This window comes from Lynx canadensis, chromosome B4 (assembly GCF_007474595.2).
Source record: "Lynx canadensis isolate LIC74 chromosome B4, mLynCan4.pri.v2, whole genome shotgun sequence".
Classification (NCBI taxonomy): domain Eukaryota; kingdom Metazoa; phylum Chordata; class Mammalia; order Carnivora; family Felidae; genus Lynx; species Lynx canadensis.
In genome coordinates, this window is record NC_044309.1 from 8072943 (window position 1) to 8091546 (window position 18604).

The 18604-nt window shown below is 38.7% G+C and overlaps 1 pseudogene; it reads right to left on the bottom strand.

Moving 5' to 3' along the window:
* Nucleotides 1-17759: 17759 nt before the first annotated feature.
* Nucleotides 17760-17876, bottom strand: LOC115519517 (annotated as a pseudogene).
* Nucleotides 17877-18604: the final 728 nt, after the last annotated feature.

The following is an 18604-nucleotide window of genomic DNA, read 5'->3' on the forward strand; positions in this document are numbered from 1 at the left end:
TTTCTTTTTAAAAATTTTCTGAAAAAAATTTTTTTTTGTAATAGCTAACACTGGGGAAAACAAGTAAAAGCAAAAAAAGAACTAGGGCAAGTTCAGTATTGAGGCATTCATTCCTTTTACGTGATGGACTTGGATTAATTAGGTGAAGTTGGTTATCATTTAAGTTTTCTTAGGCGAAGCATATCAAGACCTGCTCGGGACTAAGTAGGCATGGTTGTTAAAGGAAGCGGACTTCTCGATGACAACCTAAAAAAGGACCTGATAGGAAATGAGATGAGCCTCAAAAGACTGGTAATATTATGTTTTTAATAATGAAAGCATTAGCGCCACAATTGTTAGAATTTTATCTGTTCTATCGTGAAATAAGGATCTAGATAGTATGCAGTAATTAAAGATTGACTTTGATTTAGATAATCCATTTTAATTGCATTTTTAATTGTAGGGAAAATTTTATGAAGTACCATCTGAAAATGCTGATGTAGAAAGCTCAACTAATCAAGATCGTGCCGTTATATTTGAATTACCAGAAAGGGACCATGAGAAGTAAGAGTAAGATACATCCCTCGACTGCACACAAGTCCTTGTAATCTCATCTCACCTCCCGGAACAATGCAAAACAAATTAAAGCTGGTTCACAAAATGTCATACAATCTGGCAGCAAGATTTTAATTGATGAAGAAACGGCTTTTTAATGATTCTTTAACAACTACAGAAAATTTCTATTACTGGGAGTCATGAAAAAAACCACCTTAAGGGGACAAAATTATTTCTACCAGTTTTTTAATCTGTTTTTTTTTTTAAATCAACTCAGAGGTCCCCTGGACACCTTCTGACCGATTCAAACTCTACTCTGTTTAATGTGGTTGAAAGGATGGGCACTTGACTTGTTACTGGGAATGTTTCCCCCACCTTGCCCAGACCCCCACTGCAAATGTCTTTTAAAAAATATGTCTGAAATTAGGAAAACACAACTTGCAGTTACCAGGTTTACTTGACCTGTATCACCACTTCCCACTGGCAATGTCTTCCCTAGTATGGCTATTCTCATGAATCCAGTGATCAATGTTAGTCTTGAAATGAGTTTGGATACATGAAATTTGGTTTTACTGGTACCCTTTCCATCTGGTCTTCTTTTGTTTTCCAGTCTCCAATGTGACACTTGCCACACTGTATTTTTATTTTTTTTTATTTTTTATTTTTTATTTTTTTTAACGTTTATTTATTTTTGGGACAGAGAGAGACAGAGCATGAACGGGGGAGGGGCAGAGAGAGAGGGAGACACAGAATCAGAAACAGGCTCCAGGCTCCGAGCCATCAGCCCAGAGCCTGACGCGGGGCTCGAACTCACGGACCGCGAGATCGTGACCTGGCTGAAGTCGGACGCTTAACCGACTGCGCCACCCAGGCGCCCCCACACTGTATTTTTAAAATATAAATTTATTTTCAGTCTTTCCCACTAAAGCAGAGGAACACAGTATGTGTTCTATACATATTTGGATGTTGAATAGACTATGATTTTCTTCTATTTGGATTCAAATTGGATTGATTTTCTTCTATTTGGATTCATATTAATAGCTCTCTATGCTTCCAAAAATACACACACACGTGCGCGTGCACACACACACACACATAAGCATGCTAATTAAAGGCAATACAAAAATATTATCTTTGTTTTGGATATTCCACATATATTAGAGTATATCTGGAATCTGACTATGATCCTGGCTCTATGACTAATCTATGTAAGAGAAATTCATTAATAATCTTTTAAACCTTTATATCTACAGTTTCCTTTCTTCAGAATTATGACAGCAGTAAAAATCAAGCTATTGTTAAAATAGGAGTTGCTATCAAATAAGTTTTGAAGGTTGCTAGAAAGAAAAACTAAAGGAAATGGAAAGAAGATATAATTCAACTGAAAATGAAAATGAAGTAATTCAGATAATGTTTAATAATGGTTATTGGATTGTCCTAAATTCTACATTTTCCGTGGTTTGACTGGAGTTAAAATCATATTCTCAATCTATTTCCCATCTCACAGTTCCATCCAAAATAGGTATTAAACTTCAAAAAAAAGCATACATTCACCCGGAAAATTTAGATTACAGGAAAGCAAACTCATAATATTCAAGAAATATTTAAGAAATTATTTCTCTAATCTCCTAATATGTTTTTAATCACATATTCATTACCATAAGTGAAAACTAAGAAGAGTGTCCAGATTGTTTTTTTTACTTAAGTATTTACTTAGCAAATTTATAGTTTCAACTTAGGGTTTTATGCAACGAGCGTTGGGCAATGATATTCTCATGTTAGTATAAGTAAGACCCACAGGCCACTGTTGAAGGTTCGTGTCTTTTTGTCCCACCCTTGGAAGGTCTGCAGCGAGGCTCAGCCATCTGGAAAATAACATTATCTAACAATTATATAACAATAGAGAGGAAGTAGGTACCACTTGGTGTCACAGAAAACTCTAATTACAATTGTTTCACCTATCACCAAATTGACTACAATTAAAATTTCATCAAAACACATGCGTTAAGCTGATTTTCTACCTAAAATCATCCGAGCAGCAGCAATGTTCTTCCATCTACTGCTCAGTGAGATGAAACACTGGGTATTCAGAGAGTTTCCACTTGATGCTACTTTTGGAGGATGGTGTGGGGGAGGTGGTGTTTCTGAGCCCAAATTAGCCCTTAATGAAGTTGCATTCTGGAGGGCATTAGAGAAACATCTCTGGTACTATAATAAATCTTATGTGGAATTTAAGAAACAAAACAGATGAACGTAGGGGAAGGGGAAAAAAAAAGAGGGAAGCAAACCACAAGAGACTCTTTTTTTTTTAAGTTTATTTATTTATTTATTTTGAGAGAGAGGGCGAGACAGCAAGCAAGTGCATGTGCATGAGTGGGGGGAGGGGAAGAAACAGAGGGAGAGAGAATGCCAAGCAGGCTACATGCTGTCAGCAGAGCCCCATGTGGGCCTCGAACCCGCGAACTGTGAGATCATGACCTGAGCTGAGACCAAGAGATGGACGCTTAACGGAATGAGCCACCCCGGTGCCCCCAGAGACCCTTAACTATAAAGAACAAACTGAAGGTTGTTGGAGGGAGATGGGCAGGGGGTGGGCTAAATGGGTGATGGGTATGAAGGAGGGCCCTTGTGATGAGCACTGGGTGTTGTATGTAAGTGATGAATCACTAACTTCTACTCATGACACCAATGTTACACTACACGCTAAGTTAGAATCTAAATAGAAATTTGAAACAAGAAATTAAGTAAAACGTGGCTTTAACTCTAAAAAATAACTTTAAGAAGAAGTTCTATAACTTGAGAAGGCAGTTTGTGTTTGGGAAGTATCAAGGCAAGAAACGCTACTTATGTTAACGTAGGAAACACATCAAAGCTCAAATAAAGTAAAACAGGATGCCTATTACACTTTCAGATTAAGGTATATCATTCTTAAGGAGGTCGATATAGTAAAGATGAGAGATTTTGATGAAAGGTGATGACGTGTTTTTTCCATCACAAAAACTTAAAGAAATGTCAGAAAGAAAAAAAAAAGGTAAAATCTCCATTAACATTGAAACTGAGGTATCGACATACCACAGATTTTTAAGCATTATCTCTTATAGCTTGTGTAGATGAGAATACTTTCTTCTTTATTTATTTCAATAAATATTTATTGAGTACTTGTTGTGGGCATGCAGAGTAAACTCATCCATGTGCCAGAGATTTTTAAGGAATGTCTGCTACATTTTGCATACTTTGAGCCATATTACTTTCTTCAATAAATATTTATTGAGCATTTATTATGTGCAAGCAGAAATTCAGCACCCTCAGAAAGTGGTTATTGTCAGGGGAAATGAACGGAGATCAATATCCTTCATTACGGAAGAATGAAAGCTGCCATCTGCTTTGGACCCAGAAAAGAGAGGGATGTTTCTACCTAAAGCTGCTTTTCGGGCCACAGGTGGCATCCTTCAGGATCCCTTTGTTTGGATGGAAAGGTAAAGGACCAAAACAGAACCTTGCCACTAGAGAGCCTTTTCCCTCTCCCTGACATGGGGGATCCCTACAACCCGAGGTTTCCTGGGTTGGGAACTGGAGAGTCTTCAGAATCACGTAGTGGGGCTGGGAAATCCTACTTGTCAGGCAGTGATTCCCAGAAAGAAACACACACACACACACACACACACACACACACACACACACACACACACACGTTAGAGCTACTTTTCTTTCTTTCGTGAAAACAGGGTCAGAGTATGTGTGATTTGGCTTCTTTCATTAAAATATCTCATACAACTCCTTTGAGCTCAATATTCAATGTTATAAATATGTCAGTCCTTCCCCAAACTGACTCACAGTCTCAATGCAATCCCAGTATAAATTCCAAAACATGTCTCCTCCCCACCCAGGTCCTGACAAGCTCATTCACTGACAAGCTATAGATGGAAGAGGAGTGCCTGGGTGTCTCAGTTGGTTAAGCATCCAACATCAGCACTGGTCATGATCTCCTGGTTCGTGGGTTCCACCCCCACTCGGGCTCTGTGCTGACACCTCAGAGCCTGGAGCCTGCTTTGGATTCTGGGTCTCCCTCTCTGCCCCACTCTGTTTCTCTCTCTCTCTCTCTCTCTCTCTCTCTCTCTCTCTCTCTCTTGCCCTCAAAGATAAATAAACATTAAAAATTTTTTAAATAAAATAATTCAAAAATAAATCAAATATAGATGGAAGAGCAAAGAACAAAAAATAACTAAGATATCTGAAGAACAAGGGAGAGCTGTGCTATGAAATGTCAAGGTTCATATCAAACTTTATTATTTTATTTTACTGTGCTTTCAAGAGAGAGTGAGAAAATTAGACTCCTGAAACAATGTAAAACACAGATAGATGATAGGTACATAGGTAGATAGATAGATTAATAGATAGGTCAGATATGTGTCAGGGATGGCATTAAAAAGTAGTGGTAAAGGGATGACTTTGGCTCAGTCATCCAACTCTCGATTGCGGCTCAGGTCGTGATCCCAGGATGGTGGGATCAAACCCTGCGTCGGGCTCCGTGCTGCACACCGAGCGTGGAGCCTGCTTAAGATTCTCTGTCTCTCTCCCTCTGCCTCTGTCCCCTGCTCACTCTCTCTCTCTAAAACAAAAATAAATAAATAAATAAAATAAAAATGAATTTAAAAAGTACTAGGAAAAATACATGGTTCTGGGAAAACCAATTTTCCATCTGTAAGTGGCAGATACCATAACATATTTCTATACCTTCCCAGTAGAGAATATTTTAAAAATATCAAACAAAATTGGAAAGTACAAAAGATACATTGATAGATTTGACTGCATAAAATTTCAAAGCTTTTGTTTAGAGACAGCATATAGAGAGTAAAAAGGGAAGCCACAAACCAGGGGAAGATCTTTTGATCACATAATCCCAGCAGATAACAAAAAATGTAGCAAATCATGGTAGTCAATAAGTAATAAGCAAAAAACTTGTAGAAAAATTGTGAAATATGTATGCAGATATTTCCAGAAAAAGCATTGCAAGGCAACCCATAAACCAGTGTAAAAATTCAGTCTCTCAGTAGCCTGAAAAGTGCAAATAAATATGGCAATGAGACACCATGTCAGTCCAACTAGATTGCCAAGACCAAAATTTAACAATACCAAGTGCTGGTAAAGATGGGGGTTAATGGGAACACTTATAAAATGTTTACAATAGCAGAAAACTGCAACTTTTCTACATGCATCAACATAAAGATGGAAAAATAGATCGTGAATAGTCAATTAACAGAATTCTCTACAGACATCAACATGGAGCCATAGCTATAGTCAACACGCATGGCATTGGAGCCATAGTGTTGAGTGAAGAAACAAGCTACAAATAACACTAAAAAGTCATGTCATTTGTCTTAGTCTATAAAGGCTCCCATAACAAAATACCATAGACTGGGTGGCTTAAACACAGAAATTTATTTTCTCCCAATACTGGAGGCTGGAAAGTCCAAGGTCAAGGTGCCAGCTACTGAATTGGTTCCTGGGGAGAACACTCCTACTGGCTTGTAGTTTGTTGTCTTCATGCTGTGCTCTCACAGGGCAGAGAGAGACAGAGAGACAGAGACAGAGAGAGAGAGAGAGAAGGAAAAGGAGATAGAGACAGAGAGATAGAGAGAGAGATTCCCCTCTCTTCTATATGGCTACAGTCCAATTGGATTAAGGCCCTAATTTTGTGAACTCAAAAGATTCTACCTCTGGTCACACTGTGGTAGGGCTTCAACATATGAATTTGGAGAGACACAATTCATTCCATAGCATCATTTTTATGAAGTTTAAATACAAGCAAAAGCAGACCAATATATTATGTAGATACTCATATATCTTTAGTAAAACAGAGGAAATAATACAACAAAGGAAAAAGAAATGCCAAATTCCTTGACGATGCAGGGGCCGGGGCTGGGAAAAGGCATTCATGTTGATTCATCAGTACCGACGATGTTCTACATTTGAATGAGGCAATTTGTGTTTATTTGGCTATTATAATCTACAGTTCTTTTTATTTCTTAATAAAAATGGGAAAATATTTATAGACTATTCCCATTTGGTGAACAAATTGCATATTTGTGAGATGCATTTGGAATGATACACACAGAACCATGTTATTACAGCCCATACTAAATTGATAACTTTACTTTTCTCTGCATGGTGGGATTATGAGTCATTTTTCTTGCTAATTAGTTTTTTTTTCCTATTTTCCCTAAAATCCATGTCTTGTGTTAAGCACTGTTTAAAGAAAATCAAGGTAAAATGAGTTCACGTGGAAAGACCAGACAGCACGCAAAAGGAACGTTTCAGAACCACATTTTCCAGGGAAAGTCTACCTGTGGTGCACCAAGGTAGAGTGAGGGTGAGTCGTACAGACAATGACGAGGGCTGCAGGGGCTTGGGGATGTAGTCCTCTCTGCCAAGGCTCTTCCCACGCATTTAAATAAAACTGGATTTTACTGCTAAATAGCTCAGTTATTAGAGGGGAAATTTAGGTAGTTTTCGCTGCAGGTATTTCTTCATTTTGAGGCGTGACTGCTTTTTGAGTACCTGTCAGATTAAAGGAACCAGCTTCCTAGGTTGGGTTTTATTTACTGTCATTATTAACGATCCAACGGATGGAGTAAACACAGAGCCATTTAAGCCGGGAGGGATTGCTAACACCTGGGAAAACAAAAGAAGTCAGAAATTTCAGTCCTGTTGCCCTACTTCTGAGCAACAGCTCAATTTAAAATCAGTCATTAAAATTCGACAACTCTCAAATTCATTATTATTTTTTTTTTAGGGCACACAACACTTTTCACCACTGTTGTTTTGCTTTTAAAAGATTACAGAAAAAAAAACAAACTCTTTATTTATAACTTTTCTCTAAGGAAAGGGCTTCACTGTACCTTACAAGATATATACTGAGGGTGATGATGTATTGCTTAGTAGGGGGAACTTTTTGACCTCAATGAAATGCATTCTAAGTAATTACATTGCCTGAAGGCTGCCTCTAACTTTGAAGTCCCAGCAACCTGGAAGGAAACGTCAGGGACACAGACATGAGCCTGCATATGAAAGGACCTATGGGTTTTCAAGAGCTGTGCTTTTATCCCCATGGAGGATGGAGATCTTCTACAGAAGTTCCCAGCCATGAAGAATCACAGATGGCAATGCTGACCTACACAGGAATGGGGAACACTGAATATACAGCATACATAAAAAACAACAACAACAACAAACCTGCTGGGAGTACAGATGGTGTGACAAACGATATGTGCGTGTTGTGTATTTACAGTTAACGGTCATATGATTTATAGTCAAGGGACAGCATATCCTGTCAGGACCAGGAAGGACTTTTGGAGAGGCTAAAGAAAAACAAAGTATTTGCTACAGCAGACTAGACTGTGAACACAAGGAAACAATAGTTTGAAACGTGGAAGTGAGCTTGACCTTAAGAATATCTCTGTAGTTGGGGCGCCTGGGTGGCGCAGTCGGTTAAGCGTCCGACTTCAGCCAGGTCACGATCTCACGGTCCGTGAGTTCGAGCCCCGCGTCGGGCTCTGGGCTGATGGCTCAGAGCCTGGAGTCTGTTTCCGATTCTGTGTCCCCCCTCTCTCTCTGCCCCTCGCCCGTTCATGCTCTGTCTCTCTCTGTCCCAAAAATAAATAAACGTTGAAAAAAAAAATTAAAAAAAAAGAATATCTCTGTAGTAGCACTAATAAAGCACAAAGATGAAAATAAATGGACAGGAACGCTTGCGACTGCACAGAGAACCCAGTCTTCAAGAACACGTATGGAAGACACACACCCTTTGGTACACAGGCAAAACCCTGTAAGAACTGTATCAGAAAGGGCCATAACCAGAATACACTGAAACTCAGAAACGTGAAAATGTCAACCCAAGGACTTACTTCAAAATATTTTGATTGAGGGAAGAATCATTGCAGGTTTGTGCAAGTATGACTATTCAATTCCCATATTTACTTCCTTCTTCATCAGGAGACGGTATTTCATTTGAAGAGATAGAACAACTTTAACAAGGAAGAGATTCACGACGGAGGCCTTGCTAAGTGCACATGACCATTTCACGTTGGCTCCTGGCATAAAGGAAGGTGGCATTTGCCAGCCACACATCTAGTTCTAGGCGATTCAAGGTGGGACATGTGCTGCTCACAGATTTTTCCGCGTGGGCTCCCACAATCTCTTACGGCATCCTAGGTTTGCTTTCTCTTCATTCTTTCGACAACAAACCAGAGGCAAGAAATCCAGCAGAATCTTTGAGGTCTCAAGGACACAAAAGAGCCACTGGATGGAAGGAGCTGGACCCTCCAGTCACCTTTTGAGGGAAAGACTTCGGGAGAACCACCTGCCTATAAACATTTACATTGGAATCTACATAAATGTTGACTACGTTAAGCCATTGCAATTTGGGGGGTTGTTCGTCATAGCTGTTAGCCTACCCTGTATTGATACCAGATTAAAATCTCAAATAATAAACATGCCCTCCCTTTGATAAAATTTAATGTATTTAAAAAACTTGCAAATATATTTGCAGAATAATCTTTTTGAGAGAGTGAGCGAGAGAGAGAGAGAGCACATGAGCCAGGGAGAGAGGCAGACGGAGAGAGAAAGAGAGAATCTTAAGCAGGCTCCATGCTCAGCACAGAGCCCGACGTGGGGCTCGATCCCACAATCCTGGGATCATGACCGGAGCCAAAATCAAGAGTCAGTCATTCGATTGACTGAGGCAACCAGGCTCTCCCAGAATAATCTTTAATAATTTTTAGGAAATAATGGGCAATGCAAAAAGTACCAGAAAGCTATACGTTGACTAACACCAAGTTTTACGAGAAGAAAAGACAGATTGGTAAGCTTTATGTCAATTTCAGGCAAACAATGCAAAATGATAATTGAAAAGATAACTTGCGAGTAGATTAAAGGGGAGTACTCATTAGTTATCAGGAGTGAACGAACAAAATGTTCTACCTTGTTTTCCTGTTTGAAAATAGATTGTAATGTAGGGTCTTTTCGTGGATGACATGAGCAAGTGTGCAAAAATATGTCATCTAGTATACTATAACTAATGTTTGAAAACATAGTTTTTAAAAACTATGGGGCTTTTAAGAAAACGTGCAATAAAATGGATTCAGTTCTGCCTAGCCTTTATATCAGGATTTATAGTTTATGAAGCATTATTGTGTACACCTTCCCTTTTGTATTTTATGACAAAGAATTGATGAGAACACTGATCCCCAGAAAGGAAAGGTAACTCCTTGAGACCATACAGAAAGTTGAAGCTGGGATCAACCAAGATTTTTTGGACTCTTAGCACAGCTCTCTGGCTACTACATCATTGTGCCTCTCGTCTAGAGTCAATACTAAAATTGCTTCGTATTTATTTCAGTGTTGGGTAGTGATAAAACAAACATGCCAGTCAAGATTTCTATTGCACAGTATCAGAAGAAGTTACTCTCTGATGTGACACTTTGTTTATGAACTGAATGTTTGCTTCCCCCAAAACTCAGGTTGAAACCCTGATCCCCACCATATGATGGTATTAGAAGGTGGAGCCTTCAAAAGAAAACTTAGGAGTCAGTGAGGTCATGAGGGTCATAATCCTTCATGAATGGGATCAGTGCCCTTGTAAGGGTCACCAAAGAGCTCGTATCCTCTGTCTGCTCTCCATCATATGATGATGCAATGAGAAATCCACAGTCTACAGCCTGGAAGAGGGTATTCATCAGGACTCAACTATGCTGGCACTCTGATCTTGGACTTTTAACCCACAGAACCGTGAGAAACCAATTTCTGTTTTTCATCAGTCACCCAGTCTGTGTTACTTTTGTTATAGCAGCAGACACGTTCTACTAAAGGAGCCCATAGAAAATGGGAGCTGGAAGGACTTGTTTTATTCTATCATCTGTGGGCTCCATCCACAAAAACGTGTCCATGACATGTGTGGCTGGGTGACCCCCAAGAGCTGTGCCAATGGTAACATGCATAATGGAAAAGAGTGATCCTGGAAGGCCCTACCATCAGGATTCTTCCAACCTTGGAGGCACTGACCAGCTCTAATCTACCTCTGCTGTTGGCTACTATAGAGAAGGAAGTGTGTTCTATGGAAGTGCTTGTTATATAGTGTGTGAACAAATGTGTTTTGTTTGAATGCTGGGAAAGGTGGATGCTGTCATCGGATCTTTGCAACTAATACCAGAATATTCTACCTTTAGAATAAAATATTATAAAAGCATTAAAATTTTGCCCCATTTTGAACATTTAAATAATCGCTGAAATTGTGAGTGAAGGGGAGAGGGGTGGAGGGGTGGTCCGAGAAGCAAGGGCAGGGTCACTTCATGTAGGGCCTTACAGGTCCTGCAAATGACTGGCTTTTCTACTGAGAGCGATGGGAAGTCATGGAGGTGTTTCAAACAGAGGTGTGGGGCCACCTGGGTGGCTCAGTCGGTTAAGCATCCAACTCTTGATTCAGACTCAGGTCATGATCTCATGGTACATGACTTTGAGCCCCACAGCGAGCTCTGTCCTGGCAGCACGGAGCCTGCTTGGGATACTCTCTCTCCTCCCTCTCTCTGCCCCTCCCCTGCTCGCACTCTCTCTCTCTCCTTCAAAATAAAATAGATTAACTTAAAAAATTTACAACACAGGATGGTGAAGTGGTGTGACTTACATTTTAATTAGTTTACTTTGGCTGCTCTGTTGAAACTGAACTAAAGAGGACAAGACTGGAAACAGAGAGACTAAAGACCGCTACAACAATCCAGGCATGAAATGGTAAGAGTCTGAAATGGGCTCTTTGTGATGGAGGTGGTGAGGAAAGGTCAGATTTCAGCTGTATTCTGAACATCCAACGAAATGATTTGTTGCTGGGTTGAATCTGGATGAGAGAGAGAGAATTATCAATGCAAAGTGTTTGGGCCAGAACAGGGAGAAGTGAATTACATATATTGAGACAAATGGGACTAAGTTTGAGGTGCTTGTCGGACATCCAAGAGATACTGTCAATAGTCAATGGGGTCTTAATTCTGCAGTTCGGGGTGGAGGTCTGGGCTGGAAGTCTAATTTTCTGGTCAGTATCACACAGAAGGTACTTAAAACCATGAGTATGGAGGAGATATGTAGAGATAAACTACAGACAGAAAGGAGAAATGCCTAAGGACTGAACTCTGATATACTTTGAAGTTTAACGGTTAGAGAGGTGATGTGAAACCATCAAAAGAGATTGACAAGGAGTATTTAGAAAGTTGGAACCAGGGGCACCTGGGTGGCTTAGCTGGTTAAGCATCTGACTCATGGTTTTGGCTCAGGTCACGATGTCATGGTTATAAGATCGAGCCCCACAGCAGGCTTTGCACTGAGTGTGGAGCCTGCTTGAGATTCTCTGTCTCCCTCTCCCCCTGCCCCTCCCCACTCATGCTCTGTCTTTTCCTAAGAGAGAAAGAAAGAAAGAAAGGAAGGAAGGAAGGAAGGAAGGAAGGAAGGAAGGAAGGAAGGAAGGAAGGGAAAGAAAGAAACCATACCCAGGTAGCAAATTTAAGAGCAGTTATTCCCAACTGGGAAATCTCAAATCAAAGTAAACGTGAAGAATTGTTAAAAGAATACAGTTCATAAAAAACAAAGAGAGAGGATTTTCAGGAATGCCTGACAGCACAGCTACAATGGAAAAATAAACCTCCATGTCCGGCTGTTCTTGTTACAGTGGGGCAGCTGGGAGTGTAATGGGAGTGCGGAACCTGGAGATGGGGAGCCAAGGGCCGGAGGGCAGGCAAATGCACAAATCAGTGACCTTGACCTGTTTCTTTGGCAAGAGAGAGCCACGATATGGGGGCGGGCTCCAGCCAAAACAAGGGTAGAGGTGTACAAGTGCTTCCTATAAAAACAACTACAGGTTATAGATCTTTCTGCAGATCTCATTAAAATTATGGATGCTTCACCCAGGAACAGTAAAGATATATACACATTCACAAACCATGGCATTTGTAAGTACAGAGGGCCCATAGAACTCTTAAACAATGGATCTTAAACTGGTGACACTTGGATTATACAGTTTGCTCATCAACGCCACCTTCTTCAAGAGAGGAGATTCATCAGGGATTTAAGAGAGCTCCTTGCTTTGGGTTCAGAGCTATTCCGACCCAGCTACTTGGTTATAGTGTGGGATTCTCACTGGTAGAGCTTAGTATCCATCTGCTAATAGAGAGAGACAATAATCATTCTGGGGGCCTGTGCCAAAGGAACACTTTACTAAAAACAATTAAATCAAATTTTAGTTGGGAATTGTTAAAGTAGCTTGAGGCAGTGTCACTTACATGGCCTCAAATAATGTCTCCAGTGTTGCAGAAACAACGATTTTCTCTCTGCACTGGAAGAAGAAGGGCTGGGTTTATTTTTTTCCCCTTCTCTTCCCTGAGCAAATCCCCATAACAAATAAAGTTACACTTCAAGACCGGATTACTCAGACTATTGGCTTTGCATGCCAATGTTTACTTTAAGTAAAAATGATACTTCTGAGAATTCAAATAATATGTTTAAGTATTTCCAGGCTACAGTTCTGCTTGCATTTGTCTTGGCACTACCTCACCACGAATGTGTCAGCTTTAAGAAAGATGACTCTTCAATCATAGTTGAATGTCTTCATCCAGTGTCTCACATGTGCTGGCTCCTTGACTATTGTCATTTGATGAAAAGTTTACCAACCCATTGGCTACACAACTCAATTGTCATCTCTTCTAGAAATGATCTCATTTTTTAACAAAAAAAAGGGAGAGAGAGAAAGGATAATAAAAAATCTACTAAAATAAATGAGGTGCTACAAAATTTATGATGATGGAAATAATCGATCAACAGTCAACTAACTCTCCCAGAAGACTTCAGTCCTGTCCTTGTCCTCATTTTAAATAAATTCACGGTACAAATGTCAGTAATTGACCACAATCTTACAGATTATGCTAACTTTATTTTAAAGAAAGAACTTTTTTCCTCTTTGTGCTATGTTCTCTAAAGCATATTATCAGATGACGAGAGCAGTTCGTATATCCTGTGGATATCTGCTGTTTGTACTGATGCAATGATTATCCACCTGAAGGAAGATAGTATAGGCCATACATCTACCATCTAAGAAAGTATAATTTTTTAAGAGGAGACATTAGTAACCTAACTTTATACTATGTGAAGCTCAAAGATTTTTTTTTTTTATTCTAAAGGAACTATATTCAGGCTCTGTGGTCAGAATAGTGTGGGAGATATTTTAGGGTAATGAAAGGTGAACATCTTTAATTTCATTCACTTCGATTTTCAGCTATAAAACTTGCATGATTGTGGATATTATACAACGAATATAAAAAAATTAAGGGCACTCTGATTTCCGATACAATTATTTTGTAGACTTTCCTGAAATATAACTGAGTTTTTTTTTTTCCATATGAGTTTCTTAGTTACCTTATGTAATGCTTAAAAAAAATATTTCCCTAGGTTAAGAAGCTCTTTCCATGTTTAAATAAGATTCCATCTGGGTAGACCAATTTCTCCGTATTTTGCCTTCAGATGCTGTTGAGGACAACTATGTCCTGCTCCTTTAAGATATACGTTTATAAATTTTAGGGATCCACCTTTTTGTTGATAGGCATAGGGAATGCCAAGAATTCTAACTTCCTAGAGAAAGTAATATTATAGAAACAAAGAGTAGATCCGTGACTGCCTAGGGCTCAGGGTAGGAGCAGAGAATGACTAGAAGGTCATGTGAAACTTTGTAAGGTTATAGAAGTGTTCTAACACTGGACTGTGCTGGTGGTTGCCCAAATGCGCAAATTTACTAAAAATCATCAAACTGTATACTTAAAATGGGTAGATTTTATGGTTATATATTCCTTTGGCTTCATATAAATATACAAAATATATTTACACATATGCATATACATAGCATGAAATGTATGAAAAATATGTATATATATTAAGCACGAAATCTATCAAAGATTGTGATACCATGTAATTACCACGTAATTACAAAATCTTAAATTAACTATAAGTTCTGAAAAATAAGATGGCTTGTTTTTCATATTTTTAGCTGCATTTATGTAACACTACACATTTTTAAAGATTATTCTGCTTTATGCCTATTTATAAACTATGCCTTCAAAAGATAAAGCATTTCTGGGACAAAAAAAGCCCACTTCACTATAGATTAATTTATTGGACACAGTTTAAAACCACTTAGAGATTACTTGTTTGTGGTCAAAGAAAATTCACCTTTCCTTTCCTGCCTGTAAATTAGGAACTTTTTATTCTCATGCCAGTCACTTAATATTTATGGGTCTCTGCCTTCCAGGCATTGTAAGGATGGTTCATCCTGGCCTCAGTGTGGTTGGACAGTGTCATATGACCAGTTCTGGCTAGTGATTTGTGAGCAGAAGCCATGCCTGTGACCACTCTGCTAGAGAATTTAATCTAGGTTGTGAAATCCACTAGAGATCTCTCTGTATATTCTTACTTGGAGATCTACATATATTGTGGGATCTATAAATTACGTATATTTATATATACTTAATATATATCATATTTCATACATCATATATATATATACACATACATATGCATATATACATATACATTATATATGTATATGTATGTGTATGTGTGTGTGTGTGTGTGTGTGTGTGTGTGTGTGTATATATTTATGTATAGGGAGAGAGAGAACACCAAACATTTGGCAATGTTTGGTGATGTAATATAACAGAGCTTATCCTGAATGATCGAGGAGGCAAGCATGTAGAAAGGGAGTTCAGTTTAGAGATGAACTGAAATGATCTACATATGAGATGATGTGGTCTTAGCCAGGGCAGTAGAAGCAGAGGCAGTAAGAACCAAACAGATCTAGAATGTAATGTGAACACAGATGAGTTGATAAGCCTGCTGAGTTGGACTAACTGAATGAGAGAAGAGAGGAGTCAAGGGTGAAGACAAGGTTTTTGTCGTAGCAGTTGAGACTTGGAGTTACCAGTTACTGCAAGAGAGATGGTCGGGAAAGGAATGGGTTTAGAGTGGAACAGCAGGCGCTAGGTTTCGACAGCATTAATTTCACGATGCCTGTCAGGTGTTCAAGCGGAAGTGCTCGCTGGCAGTGGTACATTTACGTCTGGAGTTAAAGAGTGAAGCCAGGGTTGGGTATATGAACTTGTGAGTTATCCGATCAAAGATGCCATTGAGAACCACAGAACTACATGAGACTACCCAGGAATGAAAGAGCTCAGAACTCAGACTCGGGCAAACCAATGTTGAGAGTGGCAGTTTTCAACTCTTTTTTTTCTTCTCCCCCCCGCCCCCCAAGACCCCCTCTACACACTTAAAAATTATTAAACTTATATGCATGTGGTTTATATCATTACATATGACATATATAATGTGTTCATAAAACATGAATTCTGATACTTACTTCTATGTTCAGTCTACTGGGATATATGTCGTTTTGATCGAAATATATGAAGAAAACCCAGCTGCACAGAGATATGTAATCGAAAAAGGGAGAAACAGTTGAATAGATAACCTTCAGATAATTGTACATATTCTTCTTTGAATGAACATCCAAACTAGACAAATGGCAGTTTCTTCAACATTAGTAACAATGTGGATTACGAAATCATATCTGTCACATTAAAATGTTTTGGTCTATCTTACCCTTTGAATGGAACTTTTACCATGTGAGTTATAACATCAAACATTGGGTCATTTGGAAAATATTGTTTCACTGAATTATGCAGATCTGCCAAGTGCCTACCACACTGACAAAATCACATTAATTATTATTATTACATGAGAGAATTATAAGCTGGTTGGAACTCTGTGAGGCTTATGGTGGCCAATGCAAGTTTTTCAAAATTCTAAGTTTTACCGGAAAGCTCGGATTTTATCATTGGCAAAAGATACCGTTAGAGTTTTCTTGAGGTGCGGAATCCCTTTATTGATTTTTTGGGAAAATTTCTATGGACAATCTTAAAGGAATGCAATGTCTCCTAGTACAATTTAACACAGGACAAGGCATAGCAGTTACCAGCACTGTTTTTCTTCATTACTGCAAATGTCGAAAGAGTCCAAAGGCAAGTCATATCTCGCTATTATGAGTTTTTGTTTGAGTTTGAGGACCTTTGCAAGCGTCTCAGAGATCCCCAGATGTCAGAGGACCATACTTTTAGAACCATCAGTTTAGAGATTAGCTTCAGAAAGTCTTCCAGGTATCATGAGTATAAATGGCATATCCGAAAAAAATCTTAACAATCATGCAGTCTATTGTTGTGGACTTCAATTTTTTTTTTAATGCAAATGTGACTATGTTCCTTAGAAAAAGTGGAGAGATTCTGAATGTAGTAAATACGTTCATGGGATAGAAAAATGATCATGCTCATGTAAATGAACTGTCTACATAATGAAGTATATGAATTAAACACTTCGTGCGGTTCTTATTCTGTCCTAAATGATGAATAAAAGGAAAAGTTGGTCAAGTTAATTAACACTTTGTTAAAGAACAAAAATGGCATAACAGTAGATTTAAGAATGACTGGACACTAAGATAAAGCATTAAGTCATTAATTTGGTTATCTTGGGAGGGCTTTGGGGAGAGTCCTAACAAGGTCGCCATGACTTTGGCAATGACCACAACTATACTGCGCTCAGTAACTTTAAGGGAAGAAAAAAACATATAAAGGAAGAGGGAGATAAGAAAATTGGATAGGTAATTATGCAAAGGTCTTAAGTAAGGGTCAGGTGATTTTCAGAAGGTCAGAAGGCAAAGTGTGTAATCAAAATGGCTGAAATAATAGTTAACCCTAAATGTATTGTCACTTTTCAAACTGACATCAGAGAAAATTTAAAAGGCTGATAATGGTTGTAAGAAGATAATTAGAAGGATAGCCATAGACCATATTAAAGGTAGCCAGATAGCAATGCTAATTAAAAATGTATACAATCTAGGAATACAAATGCACAAAATAAGAACACTAAAACAAATGCAACAAGTTAAGAAAATCTAGAATTAGTCACGATGACATAATTTAAGCGTCCTGTGTGATATCAATTTGAATCTTTTTGTGGGTAGGTTACTTACACTGGTGACCTTTATTATTTGAAGAAAAATTTCTTAACCTTCTGAGATGATTATTCTTTCTGTATTAGTTGACTTTTATAATTTTTTTTAGCGGGTGCCCATTTCTGTGCTATGACTATGTAGAACGTTGGAAAGCATTTTTCCAGTCCTCATGGCAGGGTATTGGGAAAAGTTTTTAATTAGCAAGTAATCGCTTCTCGGGTAAACCTCATTGGCTACGACACTGCCACTGCGCAAAGCTTGGAAAGCATTTTTGCAATAAGTAATACCAGCATACGCTTGGACCTGAAAACTAGGTTGTACTGTTTGAAGTTCTCAAATGATGAAAAGCACTGTCACTGTCATTGTGTCTCTTAAAGGACAGTAAAGGACAGTGCTACTCTTTTGAAAACCAATCATGGAAAAGCAAACATGCTTGGGGCACTTTAGTAATTAAAATCCCTTGGGAAAGGGTCCAAAAAGGATGGAACACACTGAAATCTGCTTCATAGTGAATCCAGGTGTCCTTCAGAGCCCTTTTTTAATCTGCAAGAAGTAGACGTTGTAGGAAATATGTACAACTATTGAGGGTTTAGGGATGGGCTTACCGTAGAGTAGAGGAATTGACTAGTCCTTTTCGACAATTACAAAACGCTATCACAGAAATAGAGATTTGGGAGGTTTTAAGTCAGGGGACATTCAATTCTCTAAGGTTACTAGAAGCCTTAAGTCATGGTCCTCTGTGCGTAGAAGGTAATAAAGATGTCCTGTTTTGTCTTGTTTGTGTAATCTTACATTTATGTAGGCCTCTATATTGAAAGTTTCACACCCAGTCCTATTTATTGATAAGCTGATACATTTCTAGTCTTCTCTTTAATTCCATCTTATGATAAAATAATTTATACCCTGATTTCATGCCATGATGAAGTCATCTGCATGGCTCTTCTCTTAAACATCATTATGCTAAGCTGCAAAGAGTTTAGAGAAAGG